We start from the raw sequence: 7,097 nt of genomic DNA, 5'->3' as shown, positions 1-7,097 counted from the left end.
GAGTGTTTCTTTAGCAGTGGGTAGGCGTATCGAGTCCTCCGCCTGGTATGCAAAGAACTGCTTCACTTGCTCACTGTAGTTTTGGCTGAAATATTTGCCTTTATAAAATTGCTCATAAATTAACCACCAAGGTCGCAATGTTATACCCAACTCTGAGCGAGCTAGTTTCAGTCAATACAAAGAGTGAGAGAGAGATATTTGAGATCATTTTGCTTTTGTGCAAGTGTAAAATGTGCCGAGATACCGCTGTATGCTGCCTTTATGATTTTACCTTTATGAACGTGTCTTTAACAATCAGATCAGACGTTAACCTAATTGCCTTTCCCCAAAATTCTAATTGGCACCTGACGACATCCCTCAGTACATGTAATTTCATATCTGCAGCTAATGAAAGCGCGTCGACCTCACATACACAGTCCACCCTCCACGCTGTAGTAATGCTGACAGTATATAATGACAGTACTGTGCTGTGGTTCCTTCATTTGGGATTAGCTCAGTGTTATTCAATGTAGCTCGATAAGAATCCGCTTCAATTGCCATCTGCCTCATGAAACGGGTATTTTTTGACAGCTAATCTCACTGAATCATGAATTCTTAACATGTAATAATATTTCTCAAATATATGCTTATCAGTTTGTTCAAATATTTCATAGTCAACCAAACTTCTTAAAGAGCAGATTCATTTTTTTTAATGTTTTTTAAATGACTGTGTGTGGACTTGGACAAACTAACCGCTACAGATTTAGTTGAAAACCGCCATATTGACGTCTTCAGTGTGAAAACAATTCCAGAGCACCCGGACTACAAGAGCAGGAGGACAGAGGCTGGAGGACAGAGGCTGGAGGACTCTCTGCGGTGTCTCGTAGGGCGGCGGTCTTGTGTACATCCTTGAGCTTTTTTTCATCTAAAGCCAAAGAGAGCAATCTATCAGATAATTACTCGAGGCTTTAACGGCAATCCTAAAGCTTGTGCCTTCAACGCAGTAATAGCTAATGGATGAGCAGGTGGATATTATTTTTTTTTTCTGTAGCAAATGTGGCATTCATACATGCACATTAAATCCTTTTGCCATGTGGTGGAAATAATATACTAGAGGAAGGCAATATTTGCAGCTTAGTAATAGATTGTTGAGGGTGCTGGTAGGAGGATGATCTCAGAGCGGTTTGCTTCATTGGCTTGAGTGCGCGAGTGAATCGATACATTGACACCGGGGTAGTTCTTGCTCCATCAGTCAGCCAGCCCATCTCATCACACTGTTTATTCAACCGCGGTAAACAATAACAACCTTCATGCTGGCCAAGGCCTCTTCCTCTAATTACTCAAGCATATAGGACCGATATATATAGGCACCTGTGAGGCGTCGGTCTGCTCCGGCTCTCGTAGAAGAGCCGGTGCTGTAAATGTATCCTCACAGCAGATAATGGGCTCATATGCATAATACTGACAACGGGGTTAGATTGTACTCTTCCTGCTCGCTGACAGCACATTGTGATCCGTTAAACAGAAGCCTGGATTCAGGTGAAATTAGTCAGCGCTTCTTGTTTAAAAGGCACGGAGCAAGCTGAATATATTAATCTTTGCCTTTTGCGCCTCATTAATGTAACACTTTTTGTAGACCTTCAAAATTACCTACTGTATTGTTGTTTCTGGTTCAGGTACGATATAACTGACAAGCAAGCATGCAGGCTGCTTTAAAACTGGTGGACATTAAAGTGATTTATTTATGCATGAAGCTAAAGCTGCATTTTAAAATATTGCTGCTTTGTGCAATTGTATCCCTTTAAAAAATATGGTATTTGGTCCTTTTATACCGCCGGGTTAAGTAGGTGACATGGCCTTTACAGTAATTCAGCGTGTTAAATGTGAAAAACTGGGTCATTACATTGAAAAGGTGAGATTAATCTAGGCTTTGAGATGGCTCTAATAGGTACAGTAGTTTCCCCAAAGGGTGGAACATGTGACATGAAGTCAAGCAGGTGACATATGAAGACCAATTACAGCGCCGGTACTGCATGGAACTCGATGTGTTGCACCACAGAGTGCTTCCCTAATTCAGGAGCGAAGATCCGCCGCTATTAATATTGCACTTCCTGCTGAACGGCAAAGGACATCACTGCATCGAATTGACAGAGGCACACAAAGGCCAATAATCAAAAGCCCTTATACTGTAATGAGGCAGAAATATTAAACGGTACATCCCCTGCCTTTGATCCACGGTACCACCTTTGGGTATGATAATAAGTTGGATGCTAATGTGTGAAGTGCTAACAATAGGGACAAACTTCTCTGGATGGGGCTGGATGCTGGATTTGAATTTAAGATCTGGTCACACAAAGTTGTTGTTGTTGTTGTTGTAGAGCATCCAATCAGATCAGAGCGAAATGGTAGAGAAGGCCTTCAAAGCTCTGTGATGGTTGGCTGATCTGCACTGTGCCTATTGGGGGGAAATCATCAAGCCAACAAGGAGCTGACTACGAGCTCAGTTGGGTACACACACAAATTCATTGCCAACCCAGGGATGAATATTGACATACATGAGGAACGCTGCTAATGAACCAAACACATTTTTTGGCAATGTGCAAATATCAAAAGTTGCTGTTGTCAGCCTCGATAATCTTTTCACTAGACTAAGCACAACAAAACAACAACAAATCATTTTCCAGCGCAGTGTATGAAGCTACAAAGAGAGCTGCTTGTTCAGTGACGAGGCGCACATTTCAGTGCTCAGGCTTTAATTTAATGTATAATACAGCAGAGCAAGATACTCTTGTTCTCATTTACAATGAGATGCAATTGGCTGCGAGGATACGAGGTTAAATGGGCCAATACTGGTTTTCAGTCAAGTGCCAAATCCAATGGGTAAGGCAGTCAGACAGCCTGACGGCAACGCACAAATATCAGCTGCAACATGATTAAGCATCATCCACTTATTTTCAAAAGGCAGCTCAATTTTGATTGACCCGTTCTTCTTTATATTTAGGTACGCACTGCCGGTCCTTTGATCCTTCAGTCAGCGCTGAGCAACTTCTTCTCACGCTGCAGGCTCTGCACAAAGCGAAGCCTAAAGGGTTTAGGAAAGGAGAGAAGTGAGTGAAAGTCTGTACTTGACACTTCACTAATTCTGACGGTAGAAATGCACCGGCAGAGAGACAATTAGACCATCAGAAGGGTCCCCAGTGCCTTTTCTGTTTCGGGACAGTCATTCTAAATGACACGCATGCCAAAACACACGCTTCCTCACTTTGCTGGATAATTCTCCGACAATATTCTGGATTTACTGTTTGTTTGCTGTCGGATTTGTGTAAACACTGACTGTCTGAACTGCCTTAACGTAGGATTACCTGATTCTGGATCACCTGAAATGAAGATCTTGTCAGCATTGAGGACTGTTAAAAGAACGGCTGTTAGCTTCTCGGCTTGTGTGAACAAATCATCAGCTTCTAGTCCGGTCGGCTGTTTGCCGCTATAGACTAGGTGCGACTAGTTAGCTGGGAGTTCTGCTATTGTTTACTTGTCTAACTTGCGCTGTGATTTAGTCCCATCTATACTGAAGTAGCCTAGCAGTTGTATCAACATCTGTATGTAGACAACAACTGACTGTCAAATCGGATAAAGAAAGTTAATTTTAATAATTTCTTAACAATATTTATTGTTAGTTTTCAAATTGAACTGGATGAGTTATAAATAATAAATAAATGATTTCTCATTTCATGTCAAATCAGGACTGCATTAAAAACTCATGACAGAAAGCTTTGGAAAAATGTTCATCTTAAAACAAAGTTTAGTTAAACTTAATTTTAGTGAAATGAATTGAACTGAATTGTCCTTGCCCTGCAGCTTTCAATTCATCCAGGTGTGAAGTGACCAAAAGTGACCATTATATTCTTCTCATCTTCTAAAAAGAGAGAACATTGTGTGAATGGACTATATCTGTGGTTATTGAAACCAGCTCTATTCCTCTCTCTGTTGACATCATTGTTGGGAAGTGAAAGAATGTGTTAGTAAACTGGTGGATCGATCATATCGGGCACTTAGATTATTACTTTTCTGCCGTAAAGGCTAGAAAAGCTGCGCTGGTCAAAATGTAATAATTCTCAATTATCTATGGGTTATTAGTCTGGGTCCGGATACATCGGCGTCTGCGTCCTGTGATCCTGAACCATGATTAGTGACGCCTGTCATAGTGTGTACTAGATGATACCCTTGGTATACAAAAGGGTTATTGTTAGCACCCTTAGAAGGTGGTAAGGATTCTGGGTTCTCTGTAGAAGCTCTTTTAGAGGGTTCTCGGTGGAACCTTTCACAGATGGTTCTAGGTATATTCCTTTTCTGTTAAGTTCAAGATGCAGTACCCACCCAGGTCTCTAAGAGGGACATCACCTGATCCTCTGCTGGCTCAGTACCACCACAGTCTCTCTTCTTCTGTTATTGTGAAATCTCTACCAGCCTTCAGGAAGGCTCTCTGCCCCAGTCTGGAAGTTTAAACCCAAGCAGCTTGTGCTCTGCGCCCTGGTTTGCTTCTTCTCTAATAATCCCAGTCGCCCTGGAAATGGCAGTAGTGCTTTCACAGAGCTGCCCGCCCCCAACGGGTGATGTATGGCATTCGATTGGGTGTGCTCCAGGACTCCCAGTCTGTTATCTGCAACAATTCAGCCCCTTTGGTCTCAAAGTTTGTGTTTCCTGTTTATTCATCTTCCTTGGATCACAACTGCTATTCCAATACTCACTCAAATAGCTGGATCGGGCAATCGGATACTATTATTATGATAAAAAAAATAATTCAGTACATTTATATCTATGTATTTATTTGTTACATTTTGATTTCCCATGTTTGTAGAGCAATGTATAAATCCTGCCTGAGGTTGCTTTGCACATAAAACAATGATCCCAGTCTCTTCCACACAGTGAGCCGTACAGCTTATTAATTTAACACCAGCATCAGATCGGTGCTTGGTATCGACCAGTACCAAAAGCGCAGGTATTTGTAGGACTTTTCTGTGTTGATGGTTTTCTTTTCTAGCATGTTAAGTTGAGTCTAATGTGTTCCTGTTCCTCTTGCTCTGTCACTTTTCTGGTCACTAAGAGGTCTCATTTGGGGGAAGCCTCTTATAATACAGGATTTGTTCAGTGCATGTGGTTGGTTTGCAAATATTATAGTAGTGGCACATCCCAATAATCTCTTTGATTTACCATCAATAATCATTGCCAGCTATCCGTTCCAAGCCCTCCATTAGGATTTCTCCCCCGATTTTAGGGATAGACAAATCTCCTCTGGCAAGCATGAAAATAACTAATTATGTCTCAAAAGCACAACAAATATTTCTCCAAAAATGTTAATAACATTGTGCAATTAAGTGTCCCCGCACATTCTGACCCTCTAATTAGGTTGTCGACCGGCTCCGTCCACTGTTAAGGATAATTGTTATTCTTAGCCGTCTCCAGATTTCCGAGCCAACAAAAAGCTTTTCTAAGACTTGCTTTGATGCTGTCATGTGATCGTTGTTTGGAGGCCTTTGTAGGTTAATGGAAGGATAATCGGCAGTATTTGATCTCAGCTGAGTTGTAGTTCGCATTAGCTTGTGACAGACCTCTATTCCCTTTACAGGGATCCGCTCTGTTAATCACTTCCATTTGTGATTCAGCATTACTTCAGAGGTTAAAGGTCCTCCATTCTTTGTTCCAATATCATATTTGCGTCACCTTCAGGGCGGACTTTTGTACATGCAGCACTGCAATTTGGACTAAAAAATGCAGAAATGTTCACAGAAGTGAGAGATGACCCTGTACATGATTAGCAGGTGTAGAGATGATTTGTACAAATGAATAACGTCACAAACTAGTCTAGAAAATGTACTTCCTTTGACACCACTTCTGTACAGTTAGACTATTGAATGGAATAATTGCATATTATTTTATCTGAGAATTATCAGATATTATCAGGGTCTTGCTGACTGATCATGCCTCATGTTGCTGTAACTATGCAATAGCAAAAAGTCTGAAGTAGGACATCAATCTTTGATGATACACATACATGCTGACATATTTATTCATAGTGCCATGAATATATGTGATTGTAGCACTAGTTAGTTTCACAGCCATGAACATGAGAATTCCTGACACTGTTTTCACACCAAATGAAAGGGAAGCAGCTGTCTGCTGACGTGCTCATGTTTGTCCTGCGTGGGAAGAAACGACTAGTCAAAAGTCTGTATTTTAATCTGACACATATAGAAAGACAGACTAACCCATCTACTCTTTTCATGCTGATTATCTCTCTGCTATTCTGTGAGATGGTCTCATTAGATACGTAGGTTGTGAACTAAGAACATTTCTGACAAAAAGCATTGCTTTGCTTCACACTGTTGTCAGCTGGAGGTCTGCAGCTTGTAGAACAATAAAGAGTAAAATGAATGTCTTTGTGCCTCTGCTGGAACCTTCCTCTCAATAAACCCACCCACAAAACACAAGATAAAGGTGGCCAAATTCCTGTTCTGATGATGTAGCAAGAAAGAATGTAAGTTTATGCTAACATGCTTCCATGTGGTCTAGTTTATTGACAAGCTAGTTATTACATATTATCAATTTAGTATTATTTATGTACGAAGGACTAAAAAGTCTGAATCCAACAAATCTTTTTTGACGTCAACTATTTTTATTTCCACATTCCTGATTCCATAAGCCATTCATTCTATCATGACATCATTACTACCAAATATTTGGGGTTGGTGTTTCAGCTTCATTGTCCCTGGTTGAGGAACCTTTAACATAACTGCTCTCCATTGTGTTTAAAGAAAGAGAGATTCATGCAGCTTTCTCAGAGCACAGTGTTGCTTCTTCACCCGATCCTGATGCGGCACACATCATCTCAATTACCCATCATGATCTCCCATATACACTGTTGACTAACGCGGCAAAACATTTTAACGAGGACTTCACAATGGAGTTGAGCCAGCTACTTTCTATTTGACTCTGTTTCAATCATCCCAGCTGATGGGAACGAGGGTCAATATTTATGAAGACATTTGAATGTCAATGGAGAATTCCTTTATATTGTCTATACAGTGCTCCTGCTTCAGGTTGTTTGTATTCAAGCAGCA

Source organism: Cebidichthys violaceus, unplaced genomic scaffold (assembly GCF_023349555.1).
Source record: "Cebidichthys violaceus isolate CVI_PGR_0920_01 unplaced genomic scaffold, fCebVio1.0.p SCAF_15, whole genome shotgun sequence".
Lineage (NCBI taxonomy): Eukaryota > Metazoa > Chordata > Actinopteri > Perciformes > Stichaeidae > Cebidichthys > Cebidichthys violaceus.
This window is presented reverse-complemented; position numbering follows the sequence as displayed.